Source organism: Morone saxatilis, unplaced genomic scaffold, assembly GCF_004916995.1.
Source record: "Morone saxatilis isolate NCDOM2014 unplaced genomic scaffold, NCSU_SB_2.0 Contig24, whole genome shotgun sequence".
Lineage (NCBI taxonomy): Eukaryota > Metazoa > Chordata > Actinopteri > Moronidae > Morone > Morone saxatilis.
This window is the reverse complement of record NW_023339807.1, coordinates 8177331-8202354: the sequence shown is the minus strand read 5'-3', so window position 1 is coordinate 8202354 and position 25024 is coordinate 8177331.

Genomic DNA, 25024 nt, shown 5'->3' with positions numbered 1-25024 from the left:
AAACATGGAAGACAGTACATTTTAACACTGACAATGTGGCAGCTTAAAAAGAGACTGCCAGAGACTATAAGAATTAAAGTGCTACGGTGCTGGTTTGTTGATTTAGTATTGGAGTTCAACAGCTTGATAGAAGTCGGGACGAACGATAACTTCAGTCTGTTTGATTTGCACTTTGGCACACAGAGTCTTCTTCCTGATGGCAGAGGTTCATATTCAGAGAAGAGGGGATGTTGAGGGTCAACAATGAATTTTCCCCTTTTTTCATGACTGTGTGCTCATATAGGCTCTGTATGGGCTCATATTCTTTCCTCTTTATTACTTACTGCTTTTACTATTTATTTAGAAGCTGTAGAATTAGAGTAAAGCTGCATCCTGTTTTTTTGTTTTATGAGAACTAAGATATACATTCATGTTTGTTCATGGTGTTTGTTTATTTCACCTTTATTTTACCAGGAAGTCCCATTGAGAGGATCAAAAATCTCTTTTACAAGAGTGACCTGGCCAAGGTAGCAGCCGTACAAAATCACAACATATTAAAATACAACATATACAACATGATATACAGAAAAATCCACAATAAAACAGAAACTATTTAAACACAATGGCCTATCAAGAAAAACAACCACATGCCTCCATCACCCTATTACTTATAATACATACAATATAACTGTGTCTAATTTTAGATCTTAAGGCTTTGCGCCCTCAGGTCTAAAGTGTACTACTCAGGAGACAATCAAACTAAAAGAAAGCCTTTAAAAAAAGTTACATTAGCAATATCAGACTATATTGAAAGAGATTATGCTCATCGTGTCAAATCAATCACTACACTACAAGAGCTGAGACAAGTCATAGAGACATAAAACACACAGCCACGCGCTGACCCCTGTGATTACATCTCACCTCCGGTCAATCACATCCTGTTCAAACAAAGAATCAAAAAAGGAAATTAGAACACCTTCTCCTGCAATTTTATCTGTCAAATTTATCATGAGAAACGTTTGATATCAAATTATTCAAGCTTATGTTAAATTCTGAATTCTTCTGAGTAGGAGGTTTACTTTTAAAAAATCTGCTACTATTAATAAAAAAGAAACACAGCAGGAAGTGAAAAAAGCGAGTTCACAAGTCTAACCAGGCCTTCTCTCTCTCTTCCTCACCCATCACACACACACACACACACACACACACACACACCCACACACTAATGCCCCTGTCTCCATAAAAGTACATTACCACTAATATTGTGCTAACATGCTAGTCTCCAGGGGTGGGCTTTCTTTGTCTGGCAGTGGCGGCAGAGCAGAACCAGCAGCTTTAACTGTATTTAATTACTCCTCTAACAACTATTTACTAGCCCAGTCAACTACCCCAGGCCATCCCCAACATGCACACACACTGGCAAACTGTGTGTGCTACTATACACTTCACTAAATCCATTCAAGTCAAGGAGATGTACAAACACACATGCATTGGATATACTTTGGTTCTCTTTGCTATGCAGTGTGAGCACCCATGTGCAGACAATACCCCACACACAACCCAGCAGGAAGCGTACTTTTATATCTTTTACACCTATCTGAGTCGCCTATGAGGCTCTTTGTGGCCTGGGAACACCTACAGATGAAACCATTGCCTCACAGGCTTATTGCCCTGCTGCAGCTTTGGCACCACTACCCTGAGATGGACTTAGAGAACTATGCTGTCCATATTGATGTAACACAGCAGTGACTCAACCTGTAAGCTTTTGCCCATCTAAACAGAAAGTGTTAACTGGGAAAAAAAAGAAAATCTTCTTGCGCACATGGATTTGCGTCAGCACTAACAGTTATTTGTTTGGAAAAACTGAAGAGAAGAAGAGAAGAGAGTAAGAACAGTGATAGCCACTATGGATCAAGAGCCAAAGAGCGCCACCTGCAGCAACAACTTCACCAACAATCAAGCTAATAACTTGAGGGTTGCTAGTTTGAAACAATGAATATATTATTGTTTGTTGTTGTATGACATTATAATTGTTTCTTCATGAATCAACAATTTAAGATCTACACCCTAATTATAACTGCAATGGATCAATATTTAGTTTTGTAAATAATTAGATCTACTACAAAATGGTCATGGTAAGCTGAGATCTCACCTGCAGACTGTACATGTGTGGAATGAAAAATTCAGTGGAAACAGTTGAAAACATGACAACAGTGTCCAGTGACCACCAGTTCGCAGTCCAACGCAGTAACAAAATGTCCAGACAGATACCCAACCACCATCTGAAAATCCTTGAAAAAGATGTTTAGTGAAGTAAAAATTTTGGTATCAGTCACCTCTTGCATCAAGGCTACACTAGAAAACATCCTTGTAGGTATACACCGAGAGATCAAGGATTTCCCTTGAACACTAATGTGTGTGTGTGTGTATCTTGTGTGGTAGAATGTTACATGTACATGGGCTGCTACAGTTTTTACGTCATCAGGATGAGTTATGAAGACAGTAAAAGTGTGTGTGTGAGAGAGAGATTTCTTCACGCTTGGGGAGGGCTTATACCAAGAATCCCTGGCTCAGACAGTTTCCAGTGTATGAATATGTCTGTTTTACTAGATAGTTTTATAAATCAGCGGCTGATAAAAAAAAATCAGCAGGTTTGAGTTTTCTTTTAATTTTTCTTGGGGCAGTGTAGCATTAGGAAGTAGGGTTTTAAAGAAAAGCTACATCTGTAGTCTATGGAGGTAAATAAGATTAATTTCTGAGCAGGCTAGTCATCCTGTTGTGTGTGAGTCTGTCCAATGTGAACAGGATGAAGACAAGGCAATGGGAGGAAGCTGTGGATCTGTGGTTGTGACCACCATGCTAACTCATTTGTCCCTCACAGTTTAGAGCCTTTAGAGGGAATGCATCTCTTCTTTCATGTTGTCATGCATGAACATGCCATATAATGAAATCAAACCTTCTATTTATAAACATGTGTGACCATTAGTGTGTTCGTCCCCTGAGTGTCTATGAGTTAGAGTACTAAACCAATGTCTATAAAATTTGTTCTGCAGTGAATGGTAGGAAGTGTCTTTCCTCATGGAGGGGGATGGCAGTTTTACGGATGCTGGAGTAATAACGTGTTCTCGCTTGAGTGTTTGTGTGTGTGGTATATCGGGGGAAGAGTGTGTGGCCGTCACGCCTACACAGTCACAGGCCCTGCAGCTGACAGCGATCGGTCCTAATCTGAAATTGAGGACCTGACGTTTATCTTGGCCAAGAAGACACGTCTGCTCTTGATTTAACCTTTTAAATTTCTTTTGCATGTTTACCTACTGTAGGTCTGTTTACAAATGCAAAGCATGAATGTGATTTAAAATCTAAATGCTTAAAACCTGTCTAACATATCATTCATTTAGTGTTTAATTTGATCTCCAGCCAGTTGTGACGCAGCATTTTTTTAAAAACACCCAATTCATCAATATTCAGCACCCATGGGTCAGTATCTGCAGTGGTATATTCAATCTAAGTTGTTTAATAGAATCAGTTGGGAGGATTTGTCCTTGAAACACAAAATCATATTTTTATTTTTAAGCCCTTGGATGGCTTGGTAAAGATCATATTCTGGCCACACACACATTCAAACACACATGCCAAAAAGCACATTAAGCCTTCCAAAATCTCCATCACACTTCTACCATATCTTGAACTGTTAGTAAGTCTTTTGTGGTTTTGTTTGTGGAACATGTTCATGTGAGATGGGTGGCCTCCTGTCCCTTTCTCTTTCTGCAGTTCCAGAAGAAGATTTACAGTGACAAGATGAACTCTGTTAACAGATGATGCATCATTGTTGTATTTGTGACATTTTCACTGGGGAGGAGATGATACTGTTGAGTCATTTCAAGACAACTGCAGCAGTTTAGTGGATATTCTCAAGAGGTGTTAAGCTGGGAACAGACCTGACGATTATGGAAAATACAAATACTAGACACCCAACATGCAACAAGTTATTGTAGCAACTGAGCAACTAGAAACAATACACAACACACTGAATGACACGTAGACTATGATAACAAACGAGAAATGGACATTCATTAAAAAAACATTTAGCCTTGCTCATTTACGCTGCAATTTGCGCGATAAAGGCAAAGAAATATGAAAAAGCTAACATTTGGGTGAAATGGTGGATGGAGAGATGTCGGCAACAAGCAACACTCACCTCTGACAATGAAAGTCAGAGGTGAGTGAACTTTGCTCTCCACTGAAACCTGGATTAACTGGAATTACAAAGTTATACTGAGACAACACTGTTGTTTTGAAATTTTTTAGACAGTTTTTGAAATATTGTTTCTCCATAGCTGTGACATCAATTGCTTGGATTCCAAATACATAAATCACACGTTTTATTATCTTAATGTGAAATACTGGGTCAAAAGGCAAATGATTTGGTTCCTTAAATACCACACATTGTATGTGTATGTGTGTTGTATCTGTGGTTTGAGGCCATTGGAGCCCTTTTCACAATTATTATTATTCACAAAAATAATATATCTCCAGTAGAGGTTTTTGGTGGAGGCTTACCACCTCCCTACTCCTGCACCTGCTGGACCAAGGTAACATTTTGCTGCTGAGCTGACAGTTTGACAGGTGTATTTAAACAGCAATGTGACTGAATCTATCTATAAAGCAAGAAATCTCTGTCTGTCTGTGTGTGGTGTGGTGTGTGTTGTGTGTCTGTGGTGTGTGTGGCCTGTGTGTGTGTGGCTCCAATATCTCTGCAGATCAGGATCAGACTGACCTGAGAGTTTCAACATGGCTGCTGTGTGGTTTAAGGGTGTTGCAACGTCGGCTTTGTTTGGACTACAAACATACGTTTGTTTCCGCAGTTGTCCTCCCCCTGTCAATCTAAACCCGCAGACACTTTATAATCATATGATGATGTTAAATGTGTAGTGATTGAGATCTAACCCAATCCTGGATAAGTGAAACGAAGTTACGTTTTCACTCTAAATTACACAATTAATTACATAATAATCACCAGCAGTAAACTGACTCCCTTCACTCGCAAGACGGGAATGTTTTAACACTCCGTGAGTTTTCGCGCGGTGACAGACGGCTGTTTTTTCGGCCCAGAAATGTGAAGAAGAGTTGGTAGGCCAGGCGGCGAGGACAGACAGGAGGACAGACCGCTTCTCCACGTACAGCTTGTGGTACTTTTTTCCTCATATAGTTTCCAAAAGACAGTTACAGTTACTACGTTACTGTTGTTTGGTCCTGTAACGTTGCTTTGTGGGACATTTCTCATTTATTAAGTTGAAGTGGAGACCTGTGCGTTATCGACCTGTCTGACCGACACGCTCCGCCCGCGCCTCGGCCTACTCCGTTCACACTGTAGGCGGTAAAAATAATGCAGTCCCTTGATACTACATCAGGGGACGGAAAGACATTTCCCCCTCATCGCCCGGCACATCTGAGTCTTTCCACAGGGAGGAGGGGGGTGCCGGAAGAATGGGCGGCTGGATCCCCGAATCTCTCTTTCTCTCTCCTCTCGTCTCTCTCTCTCTGATGTATGGCTTGGGGCCTATATTACAGGACTAAATAATATGTTCCTAAATGGTCCCTGACGTCCCACCTTCCAAAAGGACAAACCTCAATTTGGGCCATCCATGAAAAAGCTACTTAAACCGTCACCACTTTATCTATTAGCAATACATACTTCCTACGGGCACTGCACTAGTGTATTTATTAATTTTATTAGGTTTTGTTTTCTTCTTCTGAGGGTCAAATGGAATAAAATGAAATCAGGTATGGCACGCCCAATGAGTTTTAGTTCCAGGGAGTATTCATTACTTAAGAGAGTTTAAGACAGTAACCTTTTGTAAGCACTCCGTATTTCCCTCCATTGGCAGTATGTCATGTTGCTTCTATTTCTCTGCCTCTGTCTACCAAATATCAGTTCTGCAGGCCGATGAGCACCAGAGGCCCTGGTTTGACGTATGGAGGGCAGCAGCAGGAGAATTCCCCTCGCCTTCCCACTCCAGGGTGTGTTTTTCTTCAAACGTCTTGAAGAGGAAACAGGTACCAGGTGTCTTCTGAAAACGTTGTTTCCTGTGCAGTGCAAGGCACAGGTGTCAACCCTGTCTTCCTGCGATGCTGACACTGACCACTTTTAGTCCGGACTCCATACACACTGACTGGCCAACAAAACACTCCACACCAGACCAGATGAAACAGTGTGTGGCCAGACACCAGACACAAAACACACTGTTTTGGATAGACAAAGCTGACAAACATGTATGCAGATTCCTCACAGAACAATGCAAGAACCAGATGGACTGGATGTGTGTATGAAAAAGACATACAGCCCTTGTTGCATTTTCCATACCTGCATGAGGATGCCAATTGCTCCCACTCTTAGTAGGTCCAGTATAGATCTTGCTAACACACAAAACCATATATATATTATAAGATAATCAGTATCTGTATCATCAGCTGTTACATGGATTACTTTGGCCACAGTGAGGCCCAGCTAATAAAGTTACTCTGCTTGTCATTCTGACAAAAATCATGTGAATAAAGGAAAAATGGCATCACGATGCGTGATACAAGTTTCAACACCGTCTGAGGCTGGGTGGTTCGGAGTCACTGCTATTTGACCTGAATTGGGGGGGGGATCAGACAGGATATTATCTAAGTGCAAGTAATAAATGTAGCATAAAGAGATGGAGAGCGAAGGAATTTAAGGAGGAGGCAGCGGCTGGCGTAGAGCCTTTGAAAGGCGAAGCCGTTAGCCCCCTTCTCGGTGACCATGCAAGTCACTGATGACAAGGCCAAGATGGCATCTGCTGATAGGGGCTGCTCATCAGCACCTTTATTTCATGGGCCACAGATGGGGTAAGAAGGGGGGTTATGCGTGTGTGTGTTTTGTATGAGTGTGTGTGGGACTGGTTACCAAGGAGAGTAGGGATAAATCTATCTGACTTTAAGAGCCCTGTTTCATAATCTGTCACTTCTCTGTCAGTTGTATGGGGCATGTACAGGGTGTCTTAGGAACATGGTGTGGGATCATAAGAAAACTGTAAACATGTTGTTCACAACAAATGATGAAATCCAAGTCTGAGCCAATCTGGAACCACTATGTCATCTAAGTGTTTTTTTCTGTAATAGTAGAAACATTGTTGAGCCAATTAGTCTCTGATAATGTTCAAACTGTGAAATGTATTGTGCCTATGCTTTGTCACAGTCTGACTGGAAGTGATTGTGAACAAGCAATATAATACATTATAATGTTATATTGCCCTATATGACATGATTATATTCATTGCCAACGTTCTGTACGAATGCAGGAGACAGTGTGCTTCTTGGTGAAGTCAAAAGTAATTATGTGGAGGTCGGGATGGTGCATTGTTCAGTGGCATATGTGACTTTCATGCAGAAAATGGAATTCCTTTGGCCTTCGACACCCCATTAATACACCACCTCGCACACGCACATTTGATACAGGGATTTCAAAGCAAGTAAATAAACCCTGGGGATTGAGGACAGAGGCAATAAATAACACCAGGATGACAGATATGGGAGGTGGGGGTGGACAGACAGACAAGGGAAGAGGGTGAGAAAGAAAACACTGATGTTCATTTTAGCCAACCATCAGTAATGACCTCACCAATACATCTTATTTTACCCCCCCGTTCTTACCCCTTACTTAAACTGTAGTCACCCATTACTACCACTTAGTGTATATCACAAAAAACATCTTCTGTCATTTCCATCAAGTTACAGAGCTTTCAGCCTGAGCATCTGCTATATGAAAGGCATGTTGTCTTAACATGGTGGCAAGAAAAATGTATTTGTCTGAATATAGCTGTGAGACCTGCTGGATGCAACTTAAACTTGCAATTTTATATTCTGTATTAAGTCACAAAACATTCTGGTGATAGTGAAGGCAAATGCCAGTCAGCTAGTGTACAATGTAAACTTTCCAAAGGACAAATATTTATATTTAAACGCAACAATCCAATTATTAGAACTAAGCGCTAATTGATCCAATTTCTGCAAGGCGCTGACAAGAAACACCCCTAACAACTGTACAAAAACAGAGCATGTTTTAACTAAACCTAGTGGACACCAGAGTGCTGCCAGGGTTTTTTTCCTGCAGGGAAAGCAGATACACCTCTTTGTTTAGTTTGGCGCCAAACTTGACCTCTAGTCACGGCCAAACATGTTCTGTCTTGGGCTGAACAAGCACCAAAACCGGCTTGTACACATGATGACATAGATGTATTTTACACAAGCGCACATGTGTTCATACATACATGTACATACGCAAGGCAGCGGGAGTAAGTGCAAACACACACTCTCCTAATACTACATTTTGGCACCTAGCATCCTAACACCAGCTGCTGGGCAGGTGACATTCACTGTTGTGGAGAGCCCACAGTGCACAAGGTCTTTCTCTCAAGAAAAATGTCTTTCTGATCAAGTCTAACACCACGAACATCAACAGCATTTTTTGGCTAACAATCATTGCATGTAAAATGATGGGATAAATACATTTTTGGTGCACCGGTGTGTGTAGAGTAGGTCCCTGTTTGTCTGTCAGTGTGTCAGTGTCCTGTCATTAAATTCCATTTGTCTTTCATTTGGTGTGTTAATCTGTCTTCTCTCACATCCATCCGTTGATCCATCATTTCCACATTCCTCACTCAGCTCTTGAGCCATCCATTCACCTGGCAATTTGTCACTTTGTTGTTTTGTGTGTGTGTTTGTACTTGCCCTATTGACAGACATCCCATCTGCTTGTCTGTCAGTCTGTTTTTCAGTCCATCTACGAGCCTGTGTGTCTGTCTGTCTTCCCGCTTGTCACCCTGTATATCTGAAAATTAATGTTCATCTGTCTGTCTTTTGCAGCAGTGGCTGTAAAGAAGAAGCATTCATTTAGTCTTTTCATTAACATTTAATGCCTGCGACACAAAAATGTGTTTTAGGCAAAGGCTGAGTAACGCTCCCTCCTCTGGTGTCTCTCCACATCACTGCAGTTTGACACAACATGGCAGCAGCACACTATCGTCTGCCAGCTGTAGCCTCAGCCCACTGGATCCACAGTTTGTTTTCCCATGAGTCATCATTAAACAGCACTCAGGTGCACCTCTGGCAATCAGAAATACACCCAACAATCTTTCCCAATCTCTCCTGCTTTTTTTGCCACCATTTTTCTTCTCATCTCATTTTCTGTCCTGTCTCTGTCTCGACCATCCAATTTGATTATTTCTATGTAATTCCAGCTCTTCTTCTCCTTTAACCATAGCTTTCACCTCCTCTTGCAGATCTTGCACAAGGAGACCTCTGTATCAAAGTCATGCAGGTGATTTGGATAATGATACCTCTGAAAATCCTTAAGCAGCACTTTTTCAACTATGTGTGAGCTGGGCAGAAATAGCACCACTGCTGTGCTTTTGGCTTGGTGAAAACAAGTTCCCGCCAATTATGTAAGTTGTGTTATAAATAAATAGAAAAATCCACTGTGGTGTTTTCAATGTTAAAGTCTTTCTGTTTTGCTAGTGCATGTTGCAAGGTCAAAAATGCCCTACCGTGCTGCAAGACGGCTGCTTTCTACACGTGGTTTGAAAAAACATGACTAATACTTGTTTCAGTGGAAGTCGACCAAAAACATCTCTCACAGTCCCGCCGTAGGTGTAGTTCAGACCAGTCTGTTTTCCAAGTGCTGACAAAGCACACATAGTGTAATACACTTACACACACACAGGGCCAGCACTGGGTCAAATCAAGCTCTGCACCGAGTTTTAAGGCCCAAAGTCATGTCTCCAGCTGTGTGACAGAAAGCTGAGCCTTCCAAGGTCAGCACTTCTCCCAGTGACGAGAATATAACAGACTTCATCAACTTTAATCAGACATATACCTTTAAACACTTGTCTTGTAGATCACAAGTGACTCGATTCTGGGTTAAACCTGGTTTCTCGGGTAGTGGAAATGACCTTATTCATAGTCTTCATTTCAAGCACATTCATTTAGTTCAGGAACAACATGTTCTATATGTGCAAAAAAAAATACACTAAATTCCTGTGTTTATGTGTTTCTTTGTAGCTACATGTACAGTTGATGAAATCCTAAAACATACTTTTGCTGTCTCTCTCTCCCTCCCTCCCTCCCGTCATTCTGCCTCTTTCTCTCTCTCTTTTCCCTTTTCCCCTTAAAAATAGTTTTTTATACAAGTGGTTCTCTCAAACGGCCAACATCAACATCTAATAAAGCCCAAAGATAAACATGGACCTCGGTCTACGGCAGAGTTGATTTCATCCCCAGGGAGCATCAGCCAACTCCCGTCCATCTGCCCAAACACAAACCTGCTGTTTTTCATGGGGAAAAAAAGAGAACATCAAAACAATGCTGTCAGATCAATGTTACTTGGGTTCTTAAGGAATATGATTATGCAGTGGTTTGTGAATATCAACTACCATGGCTTGTCCTTAGTGTTATTACCTCTGCTCTTAATAGTCATCACGTCTGGTTGCTTGATATGATGCGTTTTACTGCTGCCAAGAACAGAGAGAAAGAGATAAATGTGGCCAAAAACAGGACACAGAAGTATGAAAAGAAAACAAAATGAGTTTGGTAAAAATCATCACTATCACAGTCTGTCTTTCAGTGTCCTTGACTTTGTGAGAACAAGAAAAATCTTTATGTTGGAATAAAGTTCAGCATAGTGCATGAACAGCAGGTGTTCCATGTCGTCCCAAACAGTGGAAAACGGTTTCAGTTGTAGATATACAACCTTCACAAAAGAAAAGCATGGTTTGAAAAGGAAAACATGAGGGGGAGAGGCTTAATAACATCTTTAGTCCTGAGAGCAGCCGCCAACTGGAACAGTATTACAGCTAAAACAATCACATCTGTGTCCTGGAAATTAGGTGATAACCTTTTTCCTGCTTTTGTGGTCTTTCTAACCTAATTTTGCTTTTACATGTTGAGGTTCTAGTTTCAAGGACATAGCAGCTCTGTAACAGGATTTGTCGTGCTTGGCTTAATTGTTTTCTTTGAGTGTTTGGAAGGTGTGCCTGATTCTCTGTATGTGTCTCCAGCCGTTACACCTTCTCTATGTCTGTTGAAAGCTGACTTATTGAGCACCTGCACTATACATATCAATGAGTGTCCCTGGGCCTGGTTATGAATGTGTATTTTCAATATGTGACCATGTATGTGAATATGTGTACGTTGAGCATTTGTCCACATATATGAGAGTGTGCCCGCATCTTTTTCCGTGCACATTACTAATCTGCAGCAGACCTGTCGCTGCTCAGTGCCAACACACAGATGTTTGGCCACTGTCCTTTCAGCAAGAGTTCGTCTGGAATCTGTAAAGATAAACAGAGGCAACAGTTCACACAGAACAACAAGTCTGTGATGTCTGACGGCAGAAAAGTGATACTCGTGTGTTGTGCTTTCAAAGTGTGAGACATCTACCTTTATCATTAGAGGACACTTCCTGTTCTATTCCAGGAACATGTGATATGAGGATGGATACTGGACCAATATGAAACAAAAGGAAATCATCCTTACTGAAAAGTCATTGCTGTGATAATGAACTCTAGCAGCAGAACTGACTGTTAGCTAGCAATATTATTATCTAGAATTTGAACAGCTCAATCATAATCAGGTGCTAATGTGTGACTGCACTGCAGGCCAGACACCACTGAAGGTATCTTGATAATCACCGATAGAACACACATTTTACCCATAGAGTCTGCATTGAGTTAAAAGTAGTTAAAAGTTCATATTGAGCAGCTGCACTTGTATGGTCAGTTTCCTGGGGGAATCCCTGGTATGTGTCTTTAGTTCTCAGTGATGCCCAAAGGATTTTCACACAAACACACATTCAGCACAGCAGACAGTCAGTGTCAAGATTAAAAAAACCACAGCAAATGACATTTGCACTCTCAAAGCAAGACAGAGAAAATAAAATTACAAAGTGTATAAAAGATAACATCTGTGTTTTGAAGCTCTGTGTGTGCGTGTGTACGGATGGGGAAGTGATAGGAAGCTGAAAACTTATGGGGGCCCCTTAGAGTCTGGCTGATGGATGGATCAACATGGAGGCATCTCTAGAGATAAACTGCAAAACGAGGAGGGAGAAAACGAAGGAAGGAGAAAAGAGGAGAAGAACTAACAGAGGGTTTCTTAACAGAAAAGAAAGACAAAGCACTTTGTAACATATGGACATGGGGGGCTTAAGGGCAGTGAAGGAAAGACAAGTGGTATACCCAGTTTCAGACCACAAGGCACAGGATGCTCCACAATTACACTGCAGCCCTTGTAGTGCGATTGTCTCTTGTTTAATCTAAACCACCGTAATTCACCATTACGTCTGGCAGGGGATGAACCATAAGTAGCAGTGCATCACAACAGCTACAGTGATACAGAGAGTTCAGTATGTTGGTTAAATGAGGTGCATCACTCAGCAGACATGCCTGAAACTACATGTGCTGCAAATAATACTTTAAAGAAAGACCCAGAATTAATTGAAACCACAAATAATGTCAAACATGTTGCTTTACTATGCTGAATTTTTTCTAGTGTAACTGTGTAAGTGCTTAGTAGTCTGGTAATGAAAACGTTCAGGCATGTGCAGGAAAAACCTTTATTTCTCCAATAGGTCATAATCAAAACAGGAAAAACTATCATGTTCATCAAGAATTAACAGCGGTGATATCAAAACCTCCTCCACCTGCCAATTGAAAACTAATAATCTGACTATCTGGTACAGCCTGTGCTCTGTAATCAAACCCATCTGAATCGTGCTGCTAACAGTCATACTCTGGCTAAGAAAGGCAGCAGCTGCAGTTACATGATGGCAGGATTTTTGCCCAGGGTCACAACAGCCACTAAACACTTGTTATGCTCATTTTGTGCAGACGTTAATTCCCCATCAAAGAGAAACAATTTATTTTCTTTATTCAATGTTTTCACATACTGTCCATTCTGTCTTCCTCTCCCCGTATACATAACCCTGTCTCTCTCGATCACTCCCTCTATCCATGAAGCTCTGATTTCTATGCTTTCTTTTCTGTGTCCTGTGTCTATATATATATATATATATATATAAATACACGCACACATATCTATTTCTTATATATTTTTTTTTTTTGTCATTTACGTGTATCTGATGACAGGCAAGATAAGGACAACGACAGTATGGTTTTAGTGCCAAACAGGAAGAAAAATGTGCAGTGAAACCAAAATATTGTCTAAATATATATTTTTTTGGGTCCATATGACCAAGGACATACCTTATATGGACCCCATACAAAAACTGCGTTTTACCCAACCGAAAACTGTATCTAAGAAGTCACACTGTGCTTCTGGGCTTCCACTTTTACTCTAAGTTCAGTACACTCTAAAACACACAACATTGTCTCTGCATAAACTGGCTATAACTAATTATATGTATTAAACTAATTTTTTAATGCACAATCAACAAACAGATCCTTAACCCTATTTCATAACCCGTACAATTACATAATGGGGCTCTAAACCAAAGAACGAAAGAATCTTCAAACCATGCTGTTGTCATTAATGCTTGTGCGACCTGTTGTAAGGATTACTGTACATATTACTTGTTTGGTATAATAAATGTCACATTATTCAGAAACATAACACACAGTCTGGATTTTTTACATATTTTTTAGCCTCCCAGGCGCACAGGTAGGTATGGCACCAGCAGCCTATAGACTGGGAGCACAATAGCCAAACACACCCTTAGTGACTACCAGGGTAGAGTTAAGTATGCCATCTCCATTCTTCATTCTCATTCCCCCTTCTTTTCCACTTTCTCATTGCCCCTCTCAGTGTGAAGTGCATTGTTGTGCTGGGCTCATGCAGTGCCAAGGACCAACCAGCCCTCCTTGTAAAACCCCCATGTCCAATTTCAATTCTCCAGCTCCTTCCACCATTCGCTTTATCTAATTAAATCTGCACTCAGTGGGTCCTGGGCACTGGAAACTGCATTGTGGGGTCCCTGGACAAGCAAAACAAATGGAGACCCCAGCATGTTGAGATTAGAAGCAGACCCTCCATGTGGCTTTTGTATGTATGGAGAAAAAGCAAGAGGGAGGGTGTGAGTGGGAGGAGGAGTGAGGGATATAGGAGGTGGAAAAATTTGGAGAGGTAGAGCAGAGGAGAGTGTGTAAGGTGGATGTGGTGGGCATGGAAATGGGCGCGTGAAGGAGAAAGAATTAAGCAACAGACCATGAAGAGAGAGGTGGGAAGTGAAGTGCAGCAGAAGAAGAAAGAGATGGAAAGATGGGGAGGAAATGTGGAACAGTGCATCTGGGCATATAGGTGAGGGAGGAAAGTATCTGGTGCAAGATTGATAAGAGAAAAGGAGGGATGGATAACAGTGTCCATGTGGAACTGAAGTCATAGTCTTCACTCTCACACTGCAGACATTATGTCAAGAAGTTGGAAAAAGGAAAGAGTGTCAAACCTCTTTTCTGACCACAAGCCTCTCCCTATCAGTTCATATCCAGCTGTGTAAATATGTGGATGTGTTAAATGAACCACAAGCTGAGTGCCCTGCATAAGGGCATCTACTAGGCAAACAAATAAACACAGACACCCTAACCTCATAACCTGCTGTTATGTTATGGTGAGTTCACACAAACTTACTTACACACACACAAGCTGTGTGAACAATCATACCAGTGCTTACACACATATTATAACATGCATGGACACATTGGTGCTCGCACACATGCCTGCACACTCATACACAGGCAGATGCAAACACACACACACACACACACACACACATACAGACACACAGACACGCTGCTGCTATGTAACCAGATCAGGCATGACAGTAGTTTCTGTTGTCATGTTTCTCTCAGCCCATTACCTGTTTAAACAACAGCTCTCTGTAAGGACTCAGAATAGTACATCTGTCATTCAAGAACCCTTCAGAGACAGTACAAGACAACAGTAGGGTTCATTCATTGCAAAAACTGCAAGTGCACATCAGATTTATTTTATGTCAAATATAAAATTCATTGGAATTGTGGTATTTCATATTTCTTGTGAACTTTTAATTTTGAAACACTGGAAATAATGGTAGTTGGATGTTTGCTCATCCCAGTAAGGCAACAGTAATCAACACTAAAACAGTAATTTTACACTAAAATAGTACAATTATGCAACTAAATGTAAAAGCTTTGGCAGCAAACTATGGCATATATCAAGTGATGCTGCCTGAATACATAATCTCTGGTTGTGAGTAATAGTAATAAAATAAAATCATTGGACACATGTGGTTGCAATAGCAAAAAAAAAGAATTGTTAGAAATCGAGGTTTCAGGAGACATTACAGTGAAAAATGTTCAAAGTGCAGATCATTAGATCATGAGCAGCATAACTCAGTAAACGTTATGAACAATACCATGTGAATGGTTGGCATTACATTAGATCAGCGGACAGACAAGATTATTTTTCAAAAACTAACCATTTCTAAAGTATTGGAAATGCCTCATCTTTCCTGGTCATGGTAACAGGAATACATCTCTAATAGCCAATCAAAATGTGTAACTGTACCCATGATGTCATACAACTTAGGTCAAGTTGCTTTTAGCCGGGTTTACAATGATATAAAAAAGAAAAGGAAAGAACATAATAATAAATTAAATTAAACATATTAGCAAGAGAATAATTAAACAAACTAACACGAAGTCCATGTTATTCACAGAGTAAAATCTTCCAAGAGGTGAAAGGGGATAAAGAAAAGCAGTAAAAAATGTGTTGGAGTTTGCTGTTTTTGATGGATGTCTTTGGCGATTCGCAGTGCCAAGTCTGGTTAGTTTCACCCAGTCATTTTTTCATCCATTTCTCTTTTTTTTGCATCTTGCTTTTTGTATTGCTTTACAGCTGCTCACTTCTAACTCTCTTAAAATCCATAATTCTGGCTGAGAAACAGCCACTTACTACCCAAAGTAAAGAGGACACAGATGAATGGCAGTCCAGGGGATGGGGAAGAGCAAGATCTTAGCCAGAATTATGAATTCCTTTGGCCTTGAATGCATTGATGGGTCATGTGTGTCAGGATTTACAGCCATCTCCCCTGTCTTTCTCTGCTGTTACAAGACTCATCACAGCATCATTTGTTATAGTTTCTGTCTTTGTGCAACAAATATATGTCTTCTCTGAAAGTTTTCAACCTTCTTGAAAGAACAGAGATAATGAATGTGATTTGTGTGTTTTAGAGGGAGTTAGACATTGGTCACTGTAGTTTTAGCAGTATTGCCCTCTACTGGTGAAGATTTTAGGTATAATGTGCTGGTAACCATTAGTGAGACAGCAGAACTTTGACTCTGGAAGAGATCACGAAGAGCTGTCTTATCTGTAAACTTGTAAAATTTAAATATATTAAGTAATATTGACTAATTATCTCTTATTATGTATCCTCTGTCCTGTGAGGGACAACATTTGTTTCATTCTAGTGCCTACTGTTATATAGGTTGACACAATATGCGGAGGGAAAGTATTTATTAAATTAACTTACTGCTTGATTATAAATAAAAATTAGCAAATGACAAAAAAAGCTTTCTTTTACCCTTGTCTACCTTTTCTAGACTGTGGAGTCAGGAGTCCATCTGTAAATGAACTTCAGCTACGAGGCCATCGAAGGCACACGCGCTCACACACATGCACACACGCAGAAGGCATACTAGATCAATCCCCTACTGCCCAATTAGGCCTGACAGTAGGATTAAGGAAGGCTGACTCCCCAGGTCACGTGAACTCTGTTGTCTGATACAGTTTCTCTCTGGAGACACCACACAGGACTGATAGCACACAGAGGAGTGCGTGTAAATATGTGTATATGTGTGTGTGTGATTGTATGTGTGGAAGGGGAGTACAGGGAGAATCATTTGTTTCCCTTAGAGATGTGTGAGTTCTGGATGGGGTATTTGTGAGTGTGACTGTCTGTGCAGGCACGCTTGCTCATTCATGTGCAAGTAGAAAACTTACATATGTTTCCCCCAACTAAATCCTCTGGACCTCTTCAAGTATTAAATTACCATATAATCCATCATCATATCATTATAATCTATCATTGTAACTTTGTATCATCTGGAACTTGCATCTGTTCTCATATGCAGGTCACATACAAGTTATCTCTATTTTGTTGAGGCATAATAAGACTTAACATTTGCATTACATGCTGACAAATGATCAGGATTGATATTAAATCCATGTAATTGCTGCAAAGTCTGTTACAAATCTACAAAATGTGGTGGTGATTGTGCCTGCAGCCTCACTGAACCGCAGCAGTATCCATGTTTCATAAGCAACACACTATTCATATTTCATTACCACGCTGGTCAGTTATTCAATATCTAATTCCTGGTCAGCAAGAAAGGCCTTGCTGAACTTTCCTCCTTTCAGAGCTACCATAGAGAACATGCAGAAGATAATGGGCCTCAGTGTTGTCTGTGGATGAGCGCCAAGTATTTTGTTTTCCACAACTACAAGAGGAGAGGAGAGAAAGTCAAGGTGGTTACTCAACCATGTGTCAGGATATAATGTATTACCCCAGTTAAGTGGCATAAATTGTTTATAAGCTGCTATTAAGTAATAGTGAAATCCAAATACATGAGAGCAAAGAGGGCTGCCTGCAGATACACCAGTCTGATAATGTCTGTCAGGAGGTAAAAGGGCATGCATATACGCCAACATTACTTGAGGATACAGGTGTTTTTGACTTTCTTGTTTGATCTGTGTTAGTAAATATGTAAATAAGAATTACAGAATCCTCACGTGAGGCCAAAGTCGAACATCAGGCTCCCATCTGATGAAGACAACCAATCAGATGAAGGTTCATACAGTAAGGCACAGTAGAAGTCTAAAAACTGAAGGCATTCAATCAAATGACTCTCGACCAAGATGAAAGGATTCAGTGAATGGCTGATCAGTGTGAGATACGAAACAGGGATACTGAACGTCAGGTGTAGAGGATTATAGGCTGATGGAATATGTGTTTTTATCAGAAGGACTTGTAACAGGTCATACATTTGACTACACATGAATACATTTTCCAAAAACTATTGCAAGTACAGTGTTTCTGCTATGAAAAATTCCTGTGAATGTATTCCACACTCATATTACAGTATGTAAAAATGTATTGTAAAATGCTAGTCTTTTACTGCACCAAATCATCAACTATGCATACAGCACATGTTTATATGTCTTCACTGTGAATGGGATAAGCAGTTTAAATGTGTACATGTGCATGTGTGTGAACGCATCTGTGTGGGACATTCCTTGATCTCAGGAATCACCAGAGACTCCATTACAATCAGCCACAGAATGGGTGTGAACGTCGTCCATTTCTCACACACTCCAGCAAATGTAAAATCATGTTTTGGTCTGAAATCCCTTATGCGACGTGAAACACTCCCAGAGTTCACTGAAAGCTCCGTCAGCACCAAAGTTGGACAGCGGCTCAGTGCTCACAGTGTAATCGAACATGAAAAAGGCCTTCTCTCTAAGCATTTCCTTGGCCCGGACAGCTCACTAATGAGGGTATTGATTGCAGTAACACATGCTGATGAAGGATCAATGGGCCCGGTGCCTTACAGTGACATCTGTTAACAATGTTGCATGATTAAATTAATATGTGGCTTGGAAATCTCTCTCTCTGGCCATTCATGCTGGAGGTAGCTTCCACCAAAAGGAAGGTAATGCTGCCTGTCCCTGCCAGGATGCAGCATGTTCCTAAGTTCCTCAGTGCAGTAATAAGTGAAATAGACAGTGAGCAAATGGGCCATAAAATCAAATATAACTAAACTCACATTTTGTACCCACAGCGGGTTGTTTTTTTGTTTGGAAAAGAAAAATGTTCAAGAAAAGAAATACTAATACACACTGGATACAGTATCAATCTTGTAAACTTGCAAAGCATGTTCAAACTACTCTAACAAAAAACAATTCTTATTTCCAGGTGATTATACACTAATTTGTATAATGACGTACCTATAAATATTATATTCCATTTGTGCCTATAGATCCTCCTGAATCTTACACACTGGACCTTTAAATGCTTTTAGACCAAAGACTTAGGAGTCTTATAATTAAAGTTTCATGTCTTTTTATTTTTCTGATTTTCTCTCAAATCAGAAAGTAAGGTACAATTTAAAAGGAATCTTCACTGCGCCCTATTCACAATTTGTGATTTTCAATAATAATAATCAGCATATAATGTGTTTATTAGTGAGCTTCAGAGGTGCTGGCAGGCAGATTTTTAATTTTATACATTTGGATAGAGCCAAGCTAGCTAATTCCCCCTGCTAGTCTTTATGCTAAGCTAAACTAACTGTTTCCTGGCTGTAGCTTCATATTCAATAAACAGATGAGAGAGTGGTATCAGTTGTCATCTTCATCTTAATCTAACTCTAAGAAGCAAATAAGTCTATTTCCCAAAATGTCCAACAATTCCTTCAAGCCTTGACATTTTTCATTAAAATGTAAGAATACAGCCACTGGTTTGTAAGAGACTGGGGATTCTTCAGTTTAATACTATGAAAGCTAAAAACTATGAACCAAGGCCTCTCATGCCACACCTAAACACACTAGCCTCTCAAATACACACACACACACGCACACGCCTGCACACACACGCACATACACAGTGGACTCCAGTCTCATTATTCTTTGCCTCCACCAGGGATTAGACCAGGAAATTGTCTTGTTTTGAGGGTCTCATCCATTTTACCCCAGCTCGTCACGAGAGATTGAGCTGGGGGTCCACACCGGAGCCGCACAGGGCCTGGACTTATAATGGTCCACTCAAATACACGTTTACAACAAAAACATGAGTGATTTCTGTTATCAAACTTGATCTGGTCGTTCCACCCATGACCCAAACTGTCCTCAGTACCTTGACCTGATGGAGCTGAACAACAATACAACAATATTACCCCTCTTCCGCTCATTTACAAGCTTTCATTAGCCTTGAAGTCTTCAGGATGGAATGGATTGAGAAACTATGTAGATAAACATGAGCTGAGGTAGATTTATATACAGACCTCCTCCTGCCCTGAGCACACACATACACACACACACACACACACACACACACATAGAACCACACTCACACAACCACAGATCGCCCAAATTTGACACTAACTTGGCAGCAGCACAGTTGCCAGATATTTGTCAGATTGAGCTTTAAGGTTGAGATGTTAGATACTAAAAAAATACAGACAGGTTTACATGCACACACACATTCCCCATTTTAACCCACTGCAAATGTCCAGAATACCTCTGAACCTCATCCAAGAAAACTTTCCAAACTCTGCTAATGATTTCAATGGAAAGAAAAAACAAACAGGTTTTTCTTGTGTGCTTGCATGATAGCCATTTGGGTGCAATTTCAACCTATTAATACTTCATTTTCATAATTGTGGGGTCATCTCTGGGGTGTCTGGATATTTCCCCAACAGCTGGCTGCAAAGCAGAGTTTAGTTTAGTCTGGCCTGGGAGATAATCAAAGCTCGGAGTCTGGATAGAGTTACACCATCAAATCAAAGGTGATTTTTTTTGGCACTTGTTATTATCAAAGTATACAATAAAGACTGACAGGCAAGATGAGAGTGACAATAATAGCTGCAGTCTATAGAAGCTATGGGCCCATTTGTTTAAAATAAAAAAATAAGGCTTCTTAAATAGTGCAGCATTTCTATTTAAAACTGTTTAATCAGACTATGGCTGTTCCGTGAATCACCAACAATAAAAAAAAAAACGATATCTTAGAGGAAAAACCATCAACATCAAGCATATTTAAGCTGTTAATATAAATAATGTATTAAACATGTCAGCCAAAATCAAACAGCAGCCTTACTGGACTGATTAAAGGGAAGGCACTGATTTTCAGTATTCAAAGACGCATTTCTCTTACTTATGCCTTCCTTTTTATTATAATAATATTCAAGGTTCTCCCACAACAGTGAGAAACATAATGTCCACTATTAAAATTAAATTCACACTGAGAAATGCTAGAACCAAAATGGTAGAGCCGCTGCTTCACATCAGCTCTGATTTCGAGAGAGTAAACAAGCACAGAGGCCTCAGTAAACTCTCATTAACCTGGGTGTGACTGATGACCTCCACAGAGAGAGGGAGGGAGGGAGGGAGGGTTGAATGCGAGGAACCCTGAGAAGTAATTTCCCAAAATGCATCCAATCTCTACTCAGCACTTCTCTAGTGGTTGTCAACATGGGGATTGTTAAGTTTAGAGTGTTGAGGTCTAGAAGATCATCCGTCTGTCCACCACTGTCAGTCTTGACTCGACTGCACAGAAGGAAGGGAGGCTGACAGTTTCACGGCTTCCTCGCAGAATGCAGCAGAAGTGTTTTTGTGTTCAATCAACCATCAAACGTGGCCATGGCCATGCCAGTGAAGAGGGAAAACAACAGAACGAGCCCGAAGCCGCTGCAACCACCCTGAAAGCCTGGCACGTATAAACACAGGACACGCCTCAGCTGCAGGACTCAGATGAAAGTGTGCTGTGGGAGACTACATCGTGACATTTGCTCATTTGTAGAAGTCAGCACCTTCTCACTTCACATCTGAAGCATCCGCAGTTTTTGGTCTTGTGTGATCGCTGTACTGCGTGTTTATAGTGTAAAAGATTATGACAATTTATTTTGCAGATGCTGAGGGAAATCTGCTAAATCATTAAACTGGAAGTGATTGATTAAAACAGCTATAAGCCTTTTGTGAGAATAGGACTGGAGTTTCTGGCTGTGTATCAAGATTTGAATAGATTGACTGAATGAACTTCATTTTTAAACCCAGTAACACTGAAGGCTTTTTAGAGCATGCTTTCTGGTAGAAGAAATGTGTAAACACAGTCTGGCAGCAGTGCCTTAGAATTGGAGTGAATGATTATTCTCTGCCACCATTATCCGGAAAATCATATCCACGCATACACTTTATATTTATGGAGAAAGACTTGTGGCCAGAAAAGAACTGGGTCTCACTGGGTAGGTAGTAACAGAGGTATAAATGGGACAGAACAGTTGCTAATTTTTAACAAACCCCATGACCCTCAGTGTAAAAACTGGAGGCAAACAAATGCCAATTAAATCATGGAAAAATACGTTAAACCTTATGGCACCGGAGGCTAGATCAAACCAGTGTGAAGGAAAGAGTGGGCCGATGTAAAAGAACACTCACTGTTTCTCTCCGTTTCTCTCTCTTCCATGTCTTTATTGCTGGATTAGACCCCTGTAAAGCACTGCACCTTGCAGACAGGGTCTCCTTTTACATGCAACAGGGGTCTCCACCTCAAGGCCTATAAAGTCCAGCCAGCTGGAAAAATGCAACTTTTGTACATTACAGAGAGAGAGAGAGAGAGAGAGAGGAAGTAAGAAAGAAAGAGTTCATAGACAGAGGAAAATGATAGACAGGGGAAACGAGAGAAACAGGCCGGTAAATAAGCAACCCTGACAGGCCGACAGGTATCTTCGGTAGCCTTACTAGCCACGGTAGTAGCTGTTGGTCTGTCTGAAATATCTCAACAGGCACTTAATTCCTCCAGTAATTTGGTTTCTGAATAAACACCTGCAAACTAATGACATTCCCAACAGCTAAAACTGTACTTTGTATTTAGTGCTAATTAGCACAAGTTAGCATGCTAAAATAGTAAACTGAAATGGAGAACATGGTAAACATTCCTGCCAAGAATTTAGCCTGTATTGTTATTGTAAACATGTTATCATGCTGGTGTTAGCTTTTAGCTCAAAGCTTTTGTTATGCTGTACCTTCTATTCAAACTATTTTCTTATTCACTGTCGCTGTTGGTCAACCTCTAACTGCCGCAGCCACCAACTTCCAGTAAGACAAACTTGCCACTGCCAAAAAGTGGACACACATTTACACATACACATAATACAACAAAACCCACATTTACCACATTAGAAATATATAATGTGTCTCATAACTTGAGTCATCGCTGCCTTTCCAATCATACAATCTGTATGTACAAAGTAAAATACAAAAATACATCCACAAATCCTGGTTGACCTCCCTAAAGGCCACACATGGCAACAAACCGCATCCTCTAATTCTTCTTCCAAGTCAGCAGACCAACAGTTGCAGCCATTTGAATGTCAGATTCTGCTTTACAAAAGAGAAAATATTTCGCAGAGCACCTGTTTATTACTATCATTAGCCAGCTATCTGAACAAGAGGCTGTGGGTTAAGTGCATCTGGCATGGCTTAATATAGCACGCAAACTACTGCAATGGCAAGTAACCATAAAACCACACATGTAGTAGTTAATATCCACCTCACTCCGTACCATTAAAAACTGATTAAGGACTTCAAACAGCCTCCATTACAGAAGCGGTCTTCTGCTTTGGTTTAGGAGAAAACAGTAAGGTCTCTATAAACAGCTCTGGTTTGGACTGTTGTGGTCTGATTGGTGTTCTACAGTACTAATGTGGTCATTATGATTGTACTGTACTGGAGTTCTGGTGTTTGTGTAGGCAGTATATGACTTTAATGTGTTTTTGTTCTTGTATATAAGCACAGAGATGCACTGCTGGATGGATTTAATGACCCAATACAACCTTTTCGGAGGAATGGTGGTTTTCAGTGTTTTTTTTAATTCTACTTTTCTAAAGCACAGGGTTAAAAGCTGTCTTTAAACCAGTATTGTAACATGAATGAATATAAGCTTCCAAATAGCGATATGGCATACTCAGAAACTCTTTTTAGATGTCCATGTCCAAAGTAGAAATCTACAATAGAAAGAAAAGCCAGAATTATTTATAGTTACTTACTTCGATCAGTTCAAATTCTACCTCACTCAATCGCAGATGGTATAAGGGAATTCCAGATAGACGTGCACCTGAAAATAAACTAAAACAGACTACTTTTTAAAAGCTTTTTAAAAGCGTTTTTCTCTGCTACAAATAAGTGAGAGAAAAAAAAATATTCAGCACACATGTTAGGTACCACTTCTATTCTTTCACATCATCTCCCAAAAAACACGTGGTATGTAAAACATCTGCAAAGCATTTGCAGAATTAAAAATAAATTAATAAATAATAATGGGCGTCTGGTGCTCTGCCAGGATTTTGAGTCCAGTTTAATGGCATATGGCTTCATGGTTTGTATTAATTTACCCTGGGCTTTGGCGTTTGGCAGCATGCTGAAATGAAAGAGACTAGCCCTGGGCAAAATACATAATATTTACTAATAAAAATACATATTGGAGCTGGAGGTTTTTTCTACCTCACTTTTTCCACCCTAAATTACTGAGCTTGAAGTGCAAATGTGTCCGTGTCTGGTAAGAGGTTAAATTAAGTGTGAATATAATGTTCCAACTATGCATACCAGCAGTGGATGATAAGAGGCCCGATAAGACATTAATGCTCTTACGGAAACATAACTCAAGCATGAAAGCTCAAACTTCCAACACTGTTGTTAAGATTAACTGATACCAACACTTGGTACTTCTAATGTTTTCAATTAATTTTTTTATTTCATACATAATCCAGTCTACATTTGACATTTGCTGTAGTGTCTTTGAACTATATCATCCAGTATCTACAGTACTGTGTGTATCGGACAGATTTCATATTTACATGACAGTTAAATTTTTTTAATTGCTTTTATATAGATGCAACTTTTATAACAGACAGAAGAAAGGAACCTGCCCTTTAATGAAGGCCATTTATACACCACAGATGCTATCACATACCGTATTCCTGATGAAAGCTTGTGGAAATGTTCAAAAATAGTTTCTCAGTTTGGTCGAGAAAAGAACAGCTTGGTAGCAGCTGCTAGTCGTGTTTTATCTGTAACTTAAATCAAACAGTGACTCAAAGCTTTTAACAGTAAACTGTGATGCTGAAAATTAGGAAAAAGATCAAAAACCACCAACCACCATCAAAAATTCTCATATGAGCTTGCTTGTTCTTGAGAGACTGTTGGAGTTTATTTCATTCACAGTGTATGTGTTTGGACAGACTAAGGAAGCTATTTTAAACTC